The sequence below is a fragment of the Phoca vitulina genome, unplaced genomic scaffold (genome assembly GCF_004348235.1).
Source record: "Phoca vitulina isolate PV1807 unplaced genomic scaffold, GSC_HSeal_1.0 scaffold42, whole genome shotgun sequence".
Lineage (NCBI taxonomy): Eukaryota > Metazoa > Chordata > Mammalia > Carnivora > Phocidae > Phoca > Phoca vitulina.
This window is the reverse complement of record NW_022589745.1, coordinates 13,369,311-13,388,740: the sequence shown is the minus strand read 5'-3', so window position 1 is coordinate 13,388,740 and position 19,430 is coordinate 13,369,311. Positions and strand designations below refer to the sequence as shown.

The 19,430-nt window shown below is 43.0% G+C and overlaps 1 protein-coding gene and 1 pseudogene across 6 annotated transcripts in view; one reads left to right on the top strand and one right to left on the bottom strand.

Annotated features, from left to right (window-relative positions):
* Positions 1–19,430, bottom strand: part of KCNS3 (potassium voltage-gated channel modifier subfamily S member 3) — a 41,361-nt gene that overhangs the window by 10,055 nt on the left and 11,876 nt on the right. For 5 of the 6 annotated variants that reach the window (XM_032430072.1, XM_032430073.1, XM_032430074.1 and 2 more), the window contains exon 2: positions 4,465–4,656. The gene's annotated coding sequence lies outside the window, so the exon portion shown is untranslated. Of the gene's footprint in view, positions 1–4,464; positions 4,657–5,759; positions 5,932–19,430 lie in introns of those variants that run through there. The other variant, XM_032430075.1, reaches the window with a different exon arrangement.
* On the top strand, positions 19,052–19,310 carry LOC116648222 (annotated as a pseudogene).

Genomic DNA, 19,430 nt, shown 5'->3' with positions numbered 1-19,430 from the left:
CTCCCATTCTCTCTCTCAGATAAATAAATAAAATCTTAAAAAAAAAAAAAAAAAAACACGAGATAAACCACACTAGTAGGATGGCTAAAATCAAAAAGTAATAATAATATAAGCATTTTACTATAATGCAAGTGTTTGTGAGGATACGCAGAAATTGGAAACCTCATGCATTACCAGGGGTAATGTAAAATGGTGCAACCATGCTGGAAAACAATTTAGCCCATTTCTGGAAAAGTTAAACATATGATCCAACAATTCCACTTAGAAGTATATGATCCAACAATTCCACTTAGAAGTATATTTCCAAGAGAACTGAAAACATATGTTCAAACAAAACATACACATTAATGTTCATAGCAGCATTATTCATAATAGTCAAAGAGGGAAAACAACCCAAATATCCATGTCCATTAATTGAGGAATGGATAAACAAAATGGTGTATCCATTTGATGGAATCTTATCTGGCCACAGAAAGGAATGAAGTACTGATACTACAACATGGATGAACTTGGAAAACATTATTCTAATGAAAGAAGCTAGACCAAAAAAGGCCACATATTGTATGATTCCGTTTATATGAAACATCCAGAATAGGCAAACCCATAGAGACAGAAAGTAGATTGGTGGTTGCTAGGGGCTGGGAGGAAGAGAGAATAGGGAGTGACTGACAGTAGGTATGTATTTCTTTCGGGGGTCATAAGAATGTTCTGGAATTAGATAGCTATATAACCTTAGAATATACTAAGAACCACCAAATTATGCATTTTAGAAAGGTAAATTTTACCATAAGTGAAGTATATCTCAATAAAACTGTTACTTAAAAAAGGATCCCAGCTACCGAAGAAGGAATGATAGAATTAAAATCTCCCAATTTTGCAAGTCATCATGGAATAATGGATCTAGGCTGCTAAAACCCAAATAAAAAGCTGATGGGGCACTTTATGCAGCTACATCAGAATAACAATACCCGAGCCTGAAGTAACAGAAAGAAACAAGACACAGGGTGCCTCTTGATGGAAGTATATACACAGTTCTGCAGTATTTCAACAACAACCAACAATCAGTCCTGGATTTTATTGAGAGTCTAGATCTGCCATTTGAAATCAGATCGAGATTTCAAAGTAACATGACAAAGTAACATGACACAGCAAAATCTGTGGGAAACTGTACTGGACAGACAGCACAGACCAGATAAGCGATGTATCAAATAGATCCAATGTGTGGGCTTTGTATGAATCCTGATTTTAACTAGCCAAATGCTTAAAAAAATATATACCTGAAAAACAGGGATGTTTGAGTTATCAACGAGATACTTGATAATATAAAAGAATTATTGTTAAGGCTTCAATGTGCTGATTCTATTGGAATTACACTTTTTAAAAGAACCCTTATCTTTTGAAGATGTATACTAAAATATAAAATTATACCACGTTTGGGATTCATTTCAAAATAATCCCTGGGGGGACGGGTAACAGAGCTGGGAAGTGGAGGGTTGGGGGAGGTGGGAGAGGTGTATCTTGCTCATACAAGATATGGCCATGAATTGATCATTGTTGCAGCTGGGTGATGGGTTTAATGTATTATTCTCCCTATTTTTGTCCATGTTAAAATTCTCCATCAAAAATGTTTCAAGAAAAATTTACTAAGCACCTTTTTGGGCCATGCACCATAGTTAAGTGCTTTAATAGACACTCTTGTTCACCCTTGAATTCCCAGCAGCCTGTGCAGTACCCGGGCACTAGGACGCAATGAGGAAGCATCACTGAATGAATGAATAATTTCCTTTAATTCCCTAACCATCCTAAGTGATAGATCTTATACCCCACCTTGCAAATAGGGACACCTGAGGCACAGAGTTTGCCCAACATTATCCAGATTTTATGCGGCAGACTCTTTCCACTATGCCTCGAATATGAGTACTTAATTTATTTTTTTAAGTGGGAAGGAGGAGGGACTGGCTGATCTTTGAATTTACCTAGTTTTTCATCATCCTCATTAAAGAGCACTATACTCTTTAGTAGGGGATTTGGTATAAGTATGCCGAAGATACATGGGGGTCTCAAATCAGGCACATCCACAAGTACAAAAGGCATTTGGCCACAAAGTTGAAAACCCAAATACTATATTCATTCTTTTCCTCAAGAAAAGCATCAGCTCACTGTGCCGCTCCCCCAGCCCACTATCAACCCAAATGTGAGAACATTATATACTGTATTTGGCCACCTTGGGCCTCTTGGTGTTTACAGTATTGAAAAGAAAGAAAAAGATGTCAAAAATCCAAGATACTCACCGGCAGCTTAAAAGAAAAACTGCATTGATCTACTTCTCTCCGAATACCACCCTGTAAAAGGCTTTTCGAAGCCATTAACCTCTTACTCACCTCTTCTTAGTCCTCTTCCCTCTCTTTTTGCTTTCCGCTCTCAAACTCACTTAAAAAATACTCTCAGAACTGTCTTTTCAAGGCTGACAAATATACATGCACACATGCGCATGAGTGACTTTGCTGATGCTCTTGCTTTGCTCAGAAAAGTAACAAGAGCATAACAAATACAAGTCAGTATTTTGATTGGGCAGAATCACTTTTTTCAATCGATTCCATAAATGTAGACAAGAGCCTAGATTCCTTCTGCCCTCCCACTTGCCCAAAATCTACATTAATCCTTCCATCAAATTAGAAAAAAAAAATAGGGCATTTTTCAGAATTAATACTGCCACCTTTTTGGGATATTCTGAGAGCTGCATTTCATCCCATTAAATTTAAAAGAGAAATCACTCATGTTTTTAAAAGGGGGAGGGTCATGCTAAATTCTATTTCCACCCATGGCATGTGAGGATATTCCAAATAAAAACAAGCAGATGTAAACAGAATTAGAAATCTAAAGTCAATCCACACCTATGGATGGAGGTGTTCCCACCAGGCACCTTCCCTGACCTTCTCTTACAGCAAGCTCCCCGTGCACCGGGGTGGGTAACACGTAAGGAACAGAAAATTGGTCATCAGTACTGGGCAGAGAAGAGCAGAGAGCACGGTGAAATTCCAGCGTCACTGCATAGCCCACCCCGTGTGGTTTAGAAACGGAGATGTTGTTGGAGCAGCTAAAATAGTGCAATTCTAGGAAATGAAGGGCTGCTTATGAGACATCTAGAAGGTCATGCCCAGCGCCAGCCTATAGAATACATGAAACTCCAGGAAGCCTCTCATTCATACAGCTCATCTCCAAGCAGAGGCCGCTCAGAAGGCTGAGTGCTTTACTGAGGCCAGAAATCTGTCTTATTGGTAAAAAACAAAGAATCACGGATGGACCTGAAACAGGAAAAGAAGTGGATGGGCCACAAGAGGGGAGCCTTAACTCTGCAGGAGGTACCCCATCAGGAGTCACCTTACATGGAGGAACCTCATGTGGAGGAACAAGCACATGCTCGTATTGGTGTCCAGGGGCGTTTTGGGAGAATCTGAACGCACCTGGGCCAAATTAACAGCTCCCCCCACCCGCGTCCTAACCCCTCTCACCCTCTCCCAACAGCCCCGTATGTGGGTGCACGATTATGTTAGCACCCACCACAAGATATTATAATGTTTTCCCAGTTCTCCTCACCCGGCCCCCACAGGTGCTGTCCCTACACCCAAAGCATGGAAGGAATCGTGTATTACCACCTCTACAGTCTCAGCCCCGTATGCTAATTTCTGCCCCTAATCTAGTGAAAGATACTCACTTTGATCCGGAAGAATTAAAAGGCTATCACTCTTTTTGTCCAAGAGCTAGTGGAATGATCTTGACCAGACAAGGTGAAATGAAATGCCTCCAGGTGGCAAACAAGTAAGTTAAACAGATGAAGTGGGTTGGTTGGGACTATGGTGAACCATCCGGAGGCACAGGCCGCTCAGCACCGGAGTCCTTTGTGGGAACAGAGAGCCAGGACGCATGTATCTTATGGTGCTCCAGGAGACCTGGAAATCCTGATTTTTATGTGGGGTATCTCAAGTTTAATTGGAATTGATCAAACATGTTTTCAACATTACATGGCTCAAACAAAATATGTCTCCAGGCCAGGTACTTCCGAGAAGCCCTCAATCCGTGACCTGAGCCAGACTTCACCAACCCGGCTCCACAGCCCATTTTAAGCCAGACTGACTTAAACGGACTCAACACAGAATCTTATCACAGTAACAGTAGTTGTTACTTCCTCCAGTTTGGGCCATAAATATCAGAAGGGGGAGTGGGCAGTGTGGGCTACTTGATTCTTCCAAAGCTGGCTTGGCGCATCCCCCAAAAGAATCCAACCTAATCCTTCCAGGCTGGCTTTCTCACCTTCCTCTTTTACTGCCCCAACTGCCAGTGAATTTTAATCAGAATAGTCTCCCTGGTGTGCGACCTTCATTTCTGTCACTACGCTGTAAGGCTCGTTCTCCCCTCCCTCTGGTTAATAATGGGGCCAGGGGAAAGATCAGTGGCATCTCTTACCCTTGTGGTGTCGATGGCACACTCTCTGCCCTCATCCTGTCCAGTGGAATGTCCATCACCATCCACGAAGCTCCGCCCTTCTTCCCTCACGGGTGTGTGTGGTACACATGGGCATTTAGTGGCCAGAAAGAAGAGAAGAATCCTGTTTCCTGGTTGAATGGGCCAAAGCAACCACTGGGAAATCACTCTCACCTGCAGAAAAAGCCAGAGGTCAAGTTTTAGCTCCAAGGAAGAAACACACTCAAGACGTTCTAACTCAGACTCAGTGATCTGGGCACTTTACTGATTAGACCCATCTCTTAGAGCCCCATCTCATGTCAGGGAGGGGGTGTTCTTCTCCACACACACCCTCCCTCTGGCCATGGAACCATCACTCTCACTGGACACAGGGATAGGGAGACATCACGGCCCCAGGACCTGACTCGCAATCACTCTCAGCCTTAAGGACCCTCAGGTTTTGACTATAGTGGACACTTGGGACATCTCCACTGACCCCAAGGCCAACAAAACATCCGAAGCTAAAATGAGGCACTAGCATTAGGACTGTAGTCATTCACCTCCCACACAGTTTCTTCTAGGAGCATTATTTTCCTGGCTAATTTATCAAGGATATACTTAAAAGCTTCTAAATGAATACATTTTCATCCATTTCAGAGACCAAGTTCTGAGTGTGACTGCTCTAATAGAATTAACACTGCTGCTCTAATTTGAAATCAATAGGTTTCAAAGGCTGGCCAAATTCGATTTTGCTTTATTTGTCCATTGTTGTATTTCACAGATCAGAAATGACTATGCGTGCGAGATCAGAGTCCTCGGGTTAAACGTGTGCTGTCTACGGATGTGTGTGTACTGTGTATGGGGGCGTTAAGCTTGTACCAAAACAAAAGGACAAATTTACATGTCTCTCTCTGAATAAATTAAAGAAAGCAAAAAAATCTCCAGTTCCCAACAAGGTAAGCCTTGCCTCATGTTGATGCCTCCCCATAGATTTATATTAGTATCTAAGCATCCATCCACTGATTTTCATGTTTTCCAATCAATGCTAGGTCCTAAAGGGGGCCAGGGGTGGGTGAAGAGGAAGAAGAAAAGATTGATTCCGTGCTTCAGACTGAAAATGAAAGAAGTGCCTTCGGCTACATCAGTCATTAAACAAACAATCATTATAGCTTAGGATCTGCCTGGAATTATCCTAGGCATTGGGATTGCAAACAAGACACAGTGCCTGCCCCCTCCTCCCCACCCCAGGAGCTCCCAGGCCCAGGACCAAATGTAATAAACAAGGAATGGTATCCTACCAACACCAAGGGGGCAATGGAGACGGAGAAAAGCAGGAACACACCGGTCCCAATAATGGCCAAAGAAATCCTTCAGTGCATTTTCACCTCTAATAAAGATAACAAGGAAAGATCCAGGAGAAAAAAAAAAATGCAGCTCTACTCGAAGTGAATTTCTGAGACAGGACTCTTAGCAGAAAAGGTAGAGCAATCTCAACAGGGATAAATAAAATCAATTCAGGAGCTAAAGTCCTCCTCCTTCTCCTCCTCCTCCACAACCTCCCAGCAACTCATCATTGGGTCAGTCTTAAATACTTGTGTGCCACCGAAATGCAGAAATGCGCCGTGCTTTTTTTCAAGGGTACAGCACACACATATAGTCTTCCTTTCCCAATGTAGCACATGTTAAGGGAAAGTAAGATTAATCTGGCTGGGAGATAATTAACTGCAAACAGCTTTGATATGACTATATTAATTATTGAAGAAAAAAATTAACAAAGTACTTAGGCTATTTGGCACTTCTAAGAACCCCCAAGCATTGCTGGGCACTGGCTCATCACAGAAGGACTGGCCCAGGGACAGACTGAGAGGGGAGCTAAGTGTGTCTTTTTTACAGAAACTGTGGGCCCTCCATCAATGTCTGATGAATTAATAACCTCCCAGGCTGCCTTTTTTTCTCTGTCTCCCTCCAAACTCAGAATGCCAGTGTTCTGCCTCATTTTCCATCACCAAGACTCCTGTCCAAAAAACTAGATTTTTGGAAAAGATACAATACCAGTCAATAAGTCAATAGCTCTCAGTGTGAATTTATGTCAATTCACACCCCTCCTAGAGCATTCACATTCTAAGGGTGACCTTTCCATGTAAAATAATAACCAGCATTTTCTGAGTCCCTACAACATGCCCGAACCTTCCAGGAGTTTCACACACATCACCTCTATCCTCAAAAAAATGTTAACTGTGATTCCCATTTGATAGGACATCAAGGCTCAGGGAAGCAATTTGTCCAAAGTTCCAAACCCAGTGAATGCCAGAGCCAGGATTCAAACTGAGGTAAGTCTGCCTGATGTGACTATATGAATTATATTTGATATGATTATATGAATTACTGAAAAAAAATTAGTTGTCGGGGAAAGTTAAGGACTGGGAGAAGTGAGCAGAACATGCCCCAAACCAGCAGACTTTGGGAAAGAAAAATGTGTGCATCCAACACAGTCTCCCCTTCCTGCTTAACAATCCCACCACATGGTTCCATTCTCTATGTTCCCACCACCCCTATCAGCATGTAACTGTTCAAAAGAAGATGGTATCGTTTGCAATTTAGCACCTAAGCAGGTTTCTGACTTTGCTGAATGATTCAGCAGGATCATGGCAAAACACATCAGGTTCACTCAAGTATTGCTAGCCTCTGTAGAAGTCTCTGCACAATAAAAAGGGAGGCCCTCTGCAGCATCCTTGCAATGAACACTCCAGCTTGGCTATATTTCCTGGTGGGTTGACGACAGCATTCAAAAATGTACAGAATGACTGGCTCCATTACTGAGAGGGAGAGGGTGAAGATTAAGTGGCCTATTGGACTCTTTCATCATCCAGAGAGCTGACATCCAATCTTGGAACAGAACGAGGAAAATCAAATGGACAAGCAGATAGTACACAGGGGTAATAATAACTCCTGATGTCCATCTCCCAGGACTCAGATTCACAGGACTAAGGTTGCTCTCCAGAAATTAAACTATAAAATCAGTGTCTGAGAGATCAAAGCAGACACTTGGAGGGCCACTGCTGCATAGATCTGGGTCTTATGTACTTGCACAGAATCCTGAGTGTACCTGTTACTGCCCTGCTCATATTCTTCTGAAATTTGTCACCTCCGTCTACCCACTGGACTGAGAAGCCTCCAGCTAGGGACAGTGTTATAATATCAGTCTTCATATTCATTATCCCTGTTATACAATGGTGCTTGACACATTTTTATTGAACCAATTCCTCTCCCCCAAGGAAACAAGACTAAAGAGTAAATTAATTAAAAGAATCAATATGGATAATGAAAGGCAGTTGGTCAAGGGAAGCGGAGGCGGAAAGTGTAAAAGATCAAAGTTGGTTGCCCAAGACCCATCCCACCACTTTCCAAAGGAGGTCTCACCCTGAAGAGGCCACATCGTCCAGCCCCGATGGGGACATCTCGAGTGGAGTTTTAAGTGTCTACACCTAGAGTTTCAGGTATCATTAGATACCCAAAAACCTCTCCTTGTTCTGATTCTAGACTGCCTGAAGCAACAGAGAGCACGCGAGCATGTCCACTCTGTCCACGAGATATATTTATCAGTGGCACATAACAAGGGAGGAAGAGGTTTATTAACTCCATTTTCTGTAAGTTTCTATGAGAGTCAATCTGCTAGAGTCTGATCAACTCTAGGACACCTGAAAGTGAGTTTCTGAAGTTGCCAGGCTGCCAGAGAGCCTGACCCTGACCTGGGATAAGGTCACCAGGTAAATAGCACCTTTAAGCACCATCCTGACAGCCAGCCAGCTTCCCTGGAGACACCCTGACCTTGCCAACCTCTACAGAAGAGTTTCTCAGCCTCAGCACTATTGGCATTTTGAGGCCAGGTAATCCTCTTGCGGGGGGCTGTGCGATGTACTGCAGGACGGTTAGCAGCATCCCTGGCCTCAACCCACAAGCACCTCTCCTCCCTGTCCCCTAAGGTCATGACAACCAAAGTTGCCAAATGTCGCCCAGAGAGCAAAACCATCCCCAGTTGTGAACAACTGCTCTAAAGTAGAGTAAAAAGATCTCAGATAATCAGATACTCAGATTTGGAATCTGGAAGTTCGGAAGGCTCAGAATGGCAGATTGCAATCATACCTCATCTGCTGAGAGGGGCCGGGGATGTTCCCCTGGAAACCCGTTCTAGAATTCAGTCATGGCATTTCTGGTGTCAGACAAGCAAAACTTTGCAAGTGAGGAAAGATAAAAGGCAGGTTAACCTTTTGTTGAGACTCGAAGCATGCTTCAGGTAATTGGAGTCTAGAGTAAAGGTTAGTGATTTTCTCTGAGAATCTATCTGATATTTGCTAACATTTTTGGTGCCAGGATGACACACAGGGCAATGCACACATACAGTTTGAAAGATGTCTTACTACAGCTATCTGTAGGTAGGGGTCCTCTTGCTGACCACACCCACCCCTGACCAAGCTCCAATCTTGTGGAAATTCATTGATGTCCCAAGAAAAATGCAAATACGTGTCAGTTTTGTAGTCTTACCCCTATTTATCAATCACAGACTAATTTTCAATAAAATCTAAGAGTAATGAAATAATAGGAATAATAACAAAAGGTGAAATTCGACCCTACTTCTATTTTGATTAACTAATGAGAGTTGTAGTCTGAGGTTTTGCTTAAATAAAATTAAAATCTCACAATCAGACTGCCATAATTAGATATAGGGTGCCAGAAAATTTGTACTTATATTTAAATCCTATAACCCAAAGCAATCAGAAGAATACACCACCTCCCAGTTGATTCCGACAGTAGACTACTAAGAATATCCCTGAATTACTTCATTTTTCCAAATTATCAAATTTTAAGACATACGTTAATATGAGAAATCCTTGAATTAACAATGACTTTTTAAAAAAATTTTGCTCTGTCCCCAGAAGAAAATGAAAACTTCTCAGGGTCTAATACATTCAGGGATTAAAAATAAATGTATGGAAGTTCTGGTCTTTGGGGAGGAAACAAGTAAGTGCCTTCCAAAGCAAAGCTTCTAAATTATATTTCAAAAGTTAATATAAATTATACTTCTCTTGGCTATCCAGAATGAGTAAATGTAATACCATCTCCAGAAATCCCTAAGGCTTGAAGCACGGGTAACTAAACACCACTTTCCTCTCCTCGGGTTCTGTGTTCCTAGACAACCCTCCCTGGGGAACAGAGGGAGACAGCAGGCTACTGCTGAGTCACTGAGTCACCTCCAAAGGCAATCTTCAGAAAGGAAAGCGAGGAAAAGCCCTGTGGAAGGGTGGGCACCTCATAAGAGGGAGCGAAACATCGCAGCCACTGACCCCAGCATGGTCATCCCCACATGATGACAGGGCTCTGGGACCATCCTGAGTGGTCCATATGGCTGCCACTATCCCACCAGCCCCAGAAAGGAAGTGCCCTGGCTCCCTCCCCCTTGCAGGAACCCCCTATAGCAGAACTGGCTGGAATCAGGGGCTCAGACTACAGCCAGGACACAGGCAGGCAAATCAGCCCACCCAGGGGCCATAGACCCTGGGTTCAGTCTCATCTATCCCAGTGTTTTTCATGGCTGATGCATCAAGTGTCTGAACTAGCACAGTGATTAAAAGAACAACTGAGAGCAAGCAATTTTAGAGAGTAGAGGAAAAAAAAAACCTATCATGCCATGGTAATAGTGATGGAAACAGGCAAAAGGAAACCTTTTGGAGGCCACTGTAACAAAGTGCATTACAAAGTTGCGGTTTCACATCAGAGAGACTGTGTCCTGAGGGAATAAATTAGACAAGTGTGCAAGGATGGGTATCCAAGGATGTTCATGGCATCGGTAGTTATTCATAAGAATAAAAAGTCAAAGGCAACCTAAATGTCCATCAATAGGAAAACAGTCAGTTAGATCAGGAGGTAGCCATGTAATGGGATATTCTGTGGCCATTAAAAACACTGAATCATAGGAAGAGCTCCCGTATACTGAATCAGGTGTTTCAGTACCTCTGGGTGTTTGCATGTCCGAACCCACTTAACCCTCACAACACTTGAACAAGTAGTATTTTTACAGGATTCATTTTACAGATGGAGAAACTGGTAAACAGAGAAATTAACTAACTCTCCAGGGTCAACAGTGATAGCCTCATGGTTTGAATTTAAACAATAATGCTCTAAAGCCATTCTCTTAAGCACAATGCTCTACTACCTATAGATTCATGAAAAGATCATCACAATATGCTAAGTAAAAAGAGAAAATAATTATAGTACAACATATGGCATGATCTGATCTTTATAAAAGAGGTCTAACTTTACAAAGGGATAAAGAATAATCTCTAAGAATATACACAACAATGTTAAATGCATTCTCTCTGGATGCTAGAATTCGGGGTGATTTTTGCTTTCTACTCGGTACCCCTCAACATTGTGTGACTTTCTTTGCAAGTATTATGAAACACTTATGTAAATAGTCGTCTCGGGGCCCCTGGGTGCCTCAGTCGGTTAAGTGTCTGCCTTCGGCTCAGGTCATGATCCCCCTTGGTCCTGGAATTAAGCCCCATGTTGGGCTCCCTGCTCAGCAGGGAGCCTGCTTCTCCCTCTCCCGCTGCCTGATGCTCCCCCTGCTTGTGCTCTCTATCTCTCTCTCTCTCTGTGTCAAATAAATAAATAAATAAATAGTCATTTCTTTTTGGAAAAAATAAAAGATCAAAAAGCAGCCTTGGTCAGTACTTGGGGAGGGGAAGGGGGAGCAGGATAGACACTTAAGTGAACATATGGATTTGGGTGAGACAGGACCCTCCACCGACGGGCTCCTTTGTCATCTGTAGAATCATACGCTTCTGCCGCTCATTCACGTCTGTGCAGGCACTGTCCCGGGAACTACAGAGAACAGAAGACAACGTGGCTCCTGCCCTCAGAGCTTACAGTTGCTTAGAAGGGGTTAGAGGAGGGTACACAGGTAAATGAACAGTTGCAGTACAAGGCAGAAGATGTCAGGTACCCTGAGGAGAGGTACCGAGATGCCGTGGAAATTCACAGGAGGTAAGGGGTCCCTCTGGGATCAGGAAGGAGGGAAAACTACAGGAATAGGTGGCATTTGAGCTGAGGCTTGAGGGTTGGGTCAGACATGAACAAGTAAAGAAGACAGGTAAGAGTAAGAAGGTCGTCCTCCCCGGAGAGGAACGAATACAACAAAGCTGTGGGGACTAGAAAGCTTGTGGTATGTACAGAGAGCAGAAAAGAGTTGAGTCTGGCTAATGGAGCCCTGTGACCCAGAGATATTCATGTAGAACATAAAGAACTCTACCTGTACTAGCCACACCTCTGTGAGCCAGGAATAACAAAGGTGAGTGAGCGATAGCCTTAGGAAAGGAGAACGGATTGCAGGTGGCCATGCAGAGAATCTGCTGAAACAAGGACCATAACTCAAGTCTCCTGAACTATTTAGCCACAAGGAACCAGTCAGAGAGTCATAAAAAACCGCTCAGAGTTATCGCTGTTTCCAGAACATCTGGAAATTAGAGGCTGGCTTTAGGTACAGCAATCCACCAGGCACTGCAGTGACCTAAGATGCCAAACGGTGAATTCCAGCACTGTCTACAAAGTGCAGAGAGTGGCAAGGACAGAAATGTGGGCAACATCTCATGAATTACCCCCCTTCTCTCTTGCACCTCCCCCTCATAGCGCAGGAAAGCAGAGCTCAGCAGGCAGAATTCAGGAGGTCCTTGAATTTAGATGATCTAAATCAATTGATTTAGAAAATCAAAGTCTTGATTTTCACTAATCTCTAACCAAAATTTAGTAATTCCTCCTAATAAAAATGCAGGCAGTGTCACTGATATGAGGAATTCTTAATCTCAGGAAACAAACTGAGGGTTGCTGGAGTGGGGGGTGGGGTGGGAGGGATGGGGTGACTGGGTGATGGACACTGGGGAGGGTATGTGTTCTGGTAAGCGCTGTGAATTGTGCAAGACTGTTGAATCTCAGATCTGTACCTCTGAAACAAATAATGCAATATATGTTAAGAAAGAAAAAAAGAAGAAGAAGAATGTAGCAGGAGGGGAAGAATGAAGGGGGGGAAATCGGAGGGGGAGAAGAACCATGAGAGACCATGGACTCTGAAAAACAAACTGAGGGTTCTAGAGGGGAAGGGGTTGGGAGGATGGGTTAGCCTGGTGATGGGTATTGAGGAGGGCACGTTCTGCATGGAGCACTGGGTGTTATGCACAAACAATGAATCATGGAACACTATATCTAAAACTAATGATGTAATGTATGGGGATTAACATAACAATAAAAAAATTTAAAAAAAAAAAAAAATGCAGGCAGTGGCCCAGAGCAGTAAAGAGCAGTACCCGTGACTTCACCCCATAAGAAATTCCAGGTAATTTTATATCATAGCACACTCGTTCCAGGTCTCAGAAAATAATCACGTAAGTTCATTGTTTCTTTGAAATCACAGTAGTTACAGACCTATTGCTAGATCGTCCTTAAGGAGTTGATGAAGAAGCACATATATCACTAAATCGTAAGTTGGTTTAAGTATTTTGATAACTGTATATTTCCATACAGTTGGATTCCTTTATATACTGTGGCTCTTATATTTTGTAGTTAACAACACTGTTCTGAAAAGGGGTCCATAGGCTCCCCCAGACTTCCAAAGGGGTCCATGGCACAAAAGGGTTAAGAATCCATTAGCTAGAGATCCTGTTAAAATATAAGTCACACCATGTCACCCCTGTGTTCAACTCTTCAGGGGCTTCCATCTTCCTCGAAGCAAAACTCCCTTCCTCTCACTTTACTTACCTGATTTAATCTCCTTCTCCTCTCTCTCTTTCATTCCCAACTAGCATACTGGTGTCCCTGCTATTCCTTCATCATTCCTGCCTCAGGGCCTTTGTACTGGCTGATCCCCGTGCCTGGAATGCCCTATCCATAGGGGACTGCATGGCTTGCTTCCCCATTCTCTTCAGGCCTGGACTCAAATGATAGCTTCCAAATGAAGCCATTCATGGTTACCCTATCTAAAATACCCCGCAGTGAAACTCCCATCCCCCACTCCTTGCTTTATTTTTTCTCCTTAGCATTTATCACTCCCTAAAATATACTTAGAGACATGTATTTTATTTTTTTTATCATATTTATTATTTATTTCCCCACTCAGACATGAGCTCCACCATATCCCAAGTGGCTACAATCTAGTCTGACACACAGTAGGTTCTTAAAAGTTATTTGCTGAATTAATTAGCAGGGTAACATTTGTCACACAGCTTGGCTGTGGCTGCTTCCATTCCATGTTGAATTTTAAAGCCTCCCCTGCTCATTGTATTCCTGGGAGAAAAGAAAAATCACAGTAAATGTGCCTGTGAAATTGTGGTCACCACAGAAGAAAGGTAACTTATTTATCAGCCACTGCAGAGGGAGATGCATTTTTTTCCTTAATAAAAAGAGTTCTCATCAAAGACAAGATAAACAAGGGGCGCCTGGGTGGCTCAGTCGTTAAGTGTCTGCCCTCGGCTCAGGTCATGGTCCCAGGGTCCTGGGATCGAGCCCCGCATCGGGCCCCCGGCTCCGCGGGAAGCCTGCTTCTCCCTCTCCCACTCCCCCTGCTTGTGTTCCCTCTCTTGCTGTCTCTCTCTGTCAAATAAATAAATAAAATCTTAAAAAAAAAAAACCCACAAAGAAAAATAGACAAATTCTCACCCGCATACACAATAAGTTATTAGATCAAATTATGTCATAAAACAAACACAAAAAAGTAAATGGGAAAACTGGTACGTGGCATCCAACCAGTAAAAGGCCCACTCGCCCAGCTTGAAATAGAAGTGACGCTCGCTGATCAGATCATCACACAGATCCCACCTGGCAAGCGGTAGAAGGAAACGGGCAGTGTACAATCACAGGAGTAAATGCAGGCAGTAAGTCACCGCACGGACCCTGCTCAGCTTGACCTGCTGCTGTTGAAATGCACCGTCGCCCATCTGAAGGCACTGTTCCTCAAACCAGCAAAAACGCACCTAACGCTGGGAAGGTCCGAATGTGGCGGGGCTGCCTGCACCCCAGGGAACCTCATTCCATTCCAGCCCCCGGAGCACTCTGTTTTAATAAGAACAGCAAAGCTAAGACTGGATTCCTTGTAGTTACAGAATGTGAGTCGAGGACAAAGAAAGTACTATTTTATATCACATACATCCTTATATAGATATGATCACGTCACTCACATATTAAAAAGTAACAAAACAAACTCTCCCAACCCCAATTGCTCTTGGCAACACAGCTTCTTGAAATCATTTTTTACACTCACCCTTCCTTCCTCTTGTGCAATTCTTGCCCTAACACTCCATTAAGCGTTTTTGCTAAGGGCACCTCCAGATGACCAAACCCAAAGCACACTTCTCATCTGCGTGTGACTTACTTGTCCAAGGCATTTGTCACTGCCCACCTCCCAGCCCCTGGGGGTCACTGATGCCACGTGTCTGACTATTCACTCTTGGTTTCCTGTGAAACTCTGTTTCATCTTCCCAAACCTTAAACCTGGGGGGGGGGTCACAAAATAAAATACCTTAGGGGGCCACGCAGGTGCCTGAAATGAAAAAAGAGGACATCTGGCCGCTGTGACAAGCTGGAGAGCATCAGCCCTGCCAAAAGGGGACTGCTGTCCCTTATCTGTGCACATCAGGTGGTCGGATCGCCCAGCTTGTCGAGAACACCCACAAATCTTATTTTTATGTGAACTTTCCCAATTTTCTAAAAGTTGGCAATTATTGGTTTTAATGCTTTGCTATTGTGAGCCAAATCAAACAAATCTGTACACTGGAGACAATCTGCAGCCTCAAATGGGTGTCACTGCAACCCCCCGGGTTTCTCCTGTCCCTCTGTTTCTCTCCCTGGGAATTTCGTTGCACTACAGAGCCCGGATGTGTATCTCCAGCCCTGATCTCCCCCTTCCCTTTCAGGCTCTGATAACTGCCTCCTGGACAAGTCCACTTGAATGTCCCACTGGGACCTTAAAATAAATGTGTCTACACTTTCCCTTCATCCTCTATTCCCAAACATTTCTCAAATTCCTTTCCTTTCCTCATCCCTCCTGCCTCTGCTTTAATTCAGACACTTGGTATTTTTCCATGGTTTATTACAGTATACTTCTAATTGTCTCCCCTGCCTTAGACCTATCTCCATCCCCTACCTTCAGATTCATTCTCCATGCCAAGTTCAAGCTATCTTAAAATGTGCAGGCTGCAGGTCCTCTGATAGCTCCCTTGCCCTTCATGATAAACTCTGGACCCAGAGTGCTTGAGTCTGAATCCCATCTTCACTACCCACTAGTTGTGTGACCTTGGCAATTACTTAAGTTCTCTGAGCCTTGTTTTTGTTTTTGTTTTTGTTTTTTCATTTGTAAAACATGGATACTAAATATCACATGCCACATAGAGCAGTCATGAGGACTAAAAATGAGATAATAAAAATAAAGCCCTGGGTGGCTCAGTCGTTAAGCATCTGCCTTCGGCTCAGGTCATGATCCCAGGGTCCTGGGATGGAGCCCCACATCGGGCTCCCTGCTCAGCAGGAAGCCTTTTTCTCCCTCTCCCACTCCCCCTGCTTGTGTTCCCTCTCTCGCTGTGTCTCTCTCTGTCAAAAAATAAATTTAAAAAAATCTTTAAAAAAAATAAAATAAAAAATAAAGCCCTTTTTGCTTAGTACATAGTAAATGCTCAATTAAATGTTAGCTGTCATTATCATGATTCCTCATCCATTATCCCCACATTCCACAACCAACTCAAACTCTAGAAGTATAAGGAATCCTCCCAAAGTATCCTTGACTTCTCACTCATTTGTCTGCTCAGAATGCCCTTCAAGACTCATATTTTCCATCATATTCTCCAGAACTAAGCCCTGACCCCAGACATCTCCCTGCCCCAAATCCAGGCCCCCACCTACCATTGCCTGCCTCCATCGAGTTTCTAACTTGCTGAACTGCAGAAGAACAATTTCCTGGAAGCCTCCACCACCGCACTGTGAACCCCACAAAGGCAGGACCTACTTTTTCTTAATCTTTGTATTGTTAACGCCCAGCAAAAAATAATGAATGACTGGATGAACTTCTCTAATTCACAGATCAACCCAGAGAGGTAGGCATTGTTATGATCCAGCACTTACGCATGAGGTTCAATATGGTTCAGCCCACAGAGGAGGCAGCAAGAACATCCTGCTGGCCTCTCTGGTCTCGGCACCCACCAATCTACTCCAAACCCCTCTGCCTAAACCCCATCAAATTACTCTCCATCCCCAATCTCAGAGTGTACTCTCCTTCCCAAAACTCCTTGAAGCTGTCCCTTCTGTTCCCTTCTTTTCCAGTTAATTCCACTTTTGTCTTCAAGAAATCAGCTCAAAGATCACCTCTTTCAGGACACTTGCTTTGGTGTACCACATGTGAGAACATGCACACACACACACACACACACACACACACGTCTGATGCTAAATAGGAAAAAAAAAATAGGCACATCTCCTTGGTGCTTCCATCCAATTTCTTTTTTGGGGGGTGTGGGGGGACAGGGAGGAGGGGCAGAGGAAGAGGGAGAGAATCTTGAGCAGGCTCCAGACCCAGCATAAGCCCGATGCAGGGCTCCATCTCATGACCCAGAGATCATGACCTGACGCTCAACCGACTGAGCCACCCAGGCACCCCTGGTCCCAGTTCCTCAGCAACCTCGCGGATCCACAGTGATAATGTCTGACACACAGCCAACAAGCGGGAGATTTGGGTGGAAGTATGACTGAATGAATGATCTACTTGAGGTAAAAGAAGGATTTTCCTGCTCAGAATGGAGCAAAGAAGGCCACTTGGGAGTTGCCTTCACATACGTGCCTTCCTGGGGGCTCCAGCACACTGGGATGAGGATTTCTCGCTGAGCTACTGCTTCTCTCTACCCAGTGGGAGCGCCCAACACGTTATGACATTTCCAATGGATTGTAGAAAAGTGCTTATTGCTACTAGAAGTAACAGAGTGCTTATGCCAAATCATAAATCCTCAGTATGTTCGCAAGGAACTCAAAGAACCAAATGTCACTGCTCTAGTAAGTTGCCACAGTGGCTATTTCATGGGCTGAAAAAAAAGTTTCATTTAACATTTTAAAAGATATAATAAAATAAAGATGATCGTTCATACAGCATCTAATCCATTATTTGGAAGGTAGAAAAAAATGTTTTTATGCTTCACAAACAACCACATCCAGCTCCTAGAAGCCACCCTGGGAGGAGTTTTTTTAACACTTTCCCCAGAACTACCTGCTGTGACTAATTCCATACTTCATCCACATGAAAACAAAATTATAAAATAATGAGATTCCCCAGACAACGCAAGCCAGAAAGCTTTCAATTTGACTTATTAACATTAACTCTCACACCTCTGTTTTTTCCAATTCATTTCCTAAGTGCACCCTCCATTTCCAAGTTTTCCACACAAGGGAGAAGGAGGTGGGATAGAGCGGGAGGGAGGACAAGGAGATTCTCTGAAGAGCGAGGTATCCTCCTGAGAGTGAAGTTCAAGACCAAGCCCCAGGAGAGAGCTTTGGGTACCACCTCAGGACAGACTCCACAGTAAACAGGAATGTACACTTGAAAAAAGCAAACTTTGTGTACCCTGGAGGAAAGCATGGCTTTCTTTACCTGATTTTCACACTCAAAATTTTCCATGTCTTGCGTTTCCTACTCAAGTTAGTTTAGCAAGCAAAATTCAAAATAGTTCCACAATAGACCAACCGCGTAGCTTCTGAAAAAATTAACAATAGAATGGTGCAAACAGAATTTTTTTGTTGCTTGTTTGTTATATAAGCTCAGGGGGAAAAATATGTTTGTTTTTTTTTCCAGGAGCCACCTAGTTCTTTCATCTGAAATCACAGATAAAACAACACATTGAGATGCTAAAGTTCAAGTTCAGATAACATTTGATGAAAGGAGCTAAAATGTAGAACACAACAAAAAATTAACTTGGCTGCAGATTTATTCTACAGTGGTGGTTCTCAAAATGTGGTCGAGAGACCCCTGGGATTCCTAAGACCCTTCAAAGGGCCCGTAAGATCAAAACTGTTTTCCTAATCAACTAAGATATTTTCCTGTTTACTTTCATTCTCTCACAAGTGTCCAGTGGAGTTTTCTAGGGAGTATATGATGTGTGAGATCACAGACTAAACAAAGAAGCAAGTCTAAGAATCCCACTGCCTTCCATTAAACCAGACAATAAATACACTTGTAAAAATATAAGACAATGCCACCTTTGCATTGTTTTTGTTTTGAAAAGAGATATTTTTCATAAAAATATGCCATTTATGTTAACATGCCATGAGAATATTGTCATTTTAAATGAATTAATAATTAATACTTCAAAATGTAGCTATTTTAAGATTTTATCTTTTTTTTTTTAAGTAATCTTTACACCCAACGTGGTCAAGGTTACAATTTACAACCCCGAGATCAAGAGCTGCATGCTCTGCCAATGGAACCAGCCAGGTACCCCTAAAATGTAACTATTTTAATTTCTAATATATATATTGATAGATGAGAGTATGCACTGCAGCAGCTGAAGTCATGGCAGGACAGGTGTTTAGAAAGTTTCTTCCCCTCTTTGACCGAATTCTAGTCGAAAGGAGTATAGCCAAAATCTCAAGGAAAAGCATCGCACACAACAATAGCTGCTGTTGGTTCGGGCTCTAAAGGAAAGGGTGGAGAGGTTAGCGTGGAAGTTGGAGATAAAATTCTTCTCCCAGAATATGGAGGCACCAAAGTAGTTCTAGATGACAAGGATTATTTCTTATTTAGAGATGGTGACATTCTCAGAAAGTACTAGACTGAAACACATTATTATTGTAATGGTATCACGTGAAGCTGCCCATTCACAGCTGAAGTTGTGAAATCTTTCATCATGTAAATAATTTCTATGTCTCTCTTTTATAATAAACGAATGGTA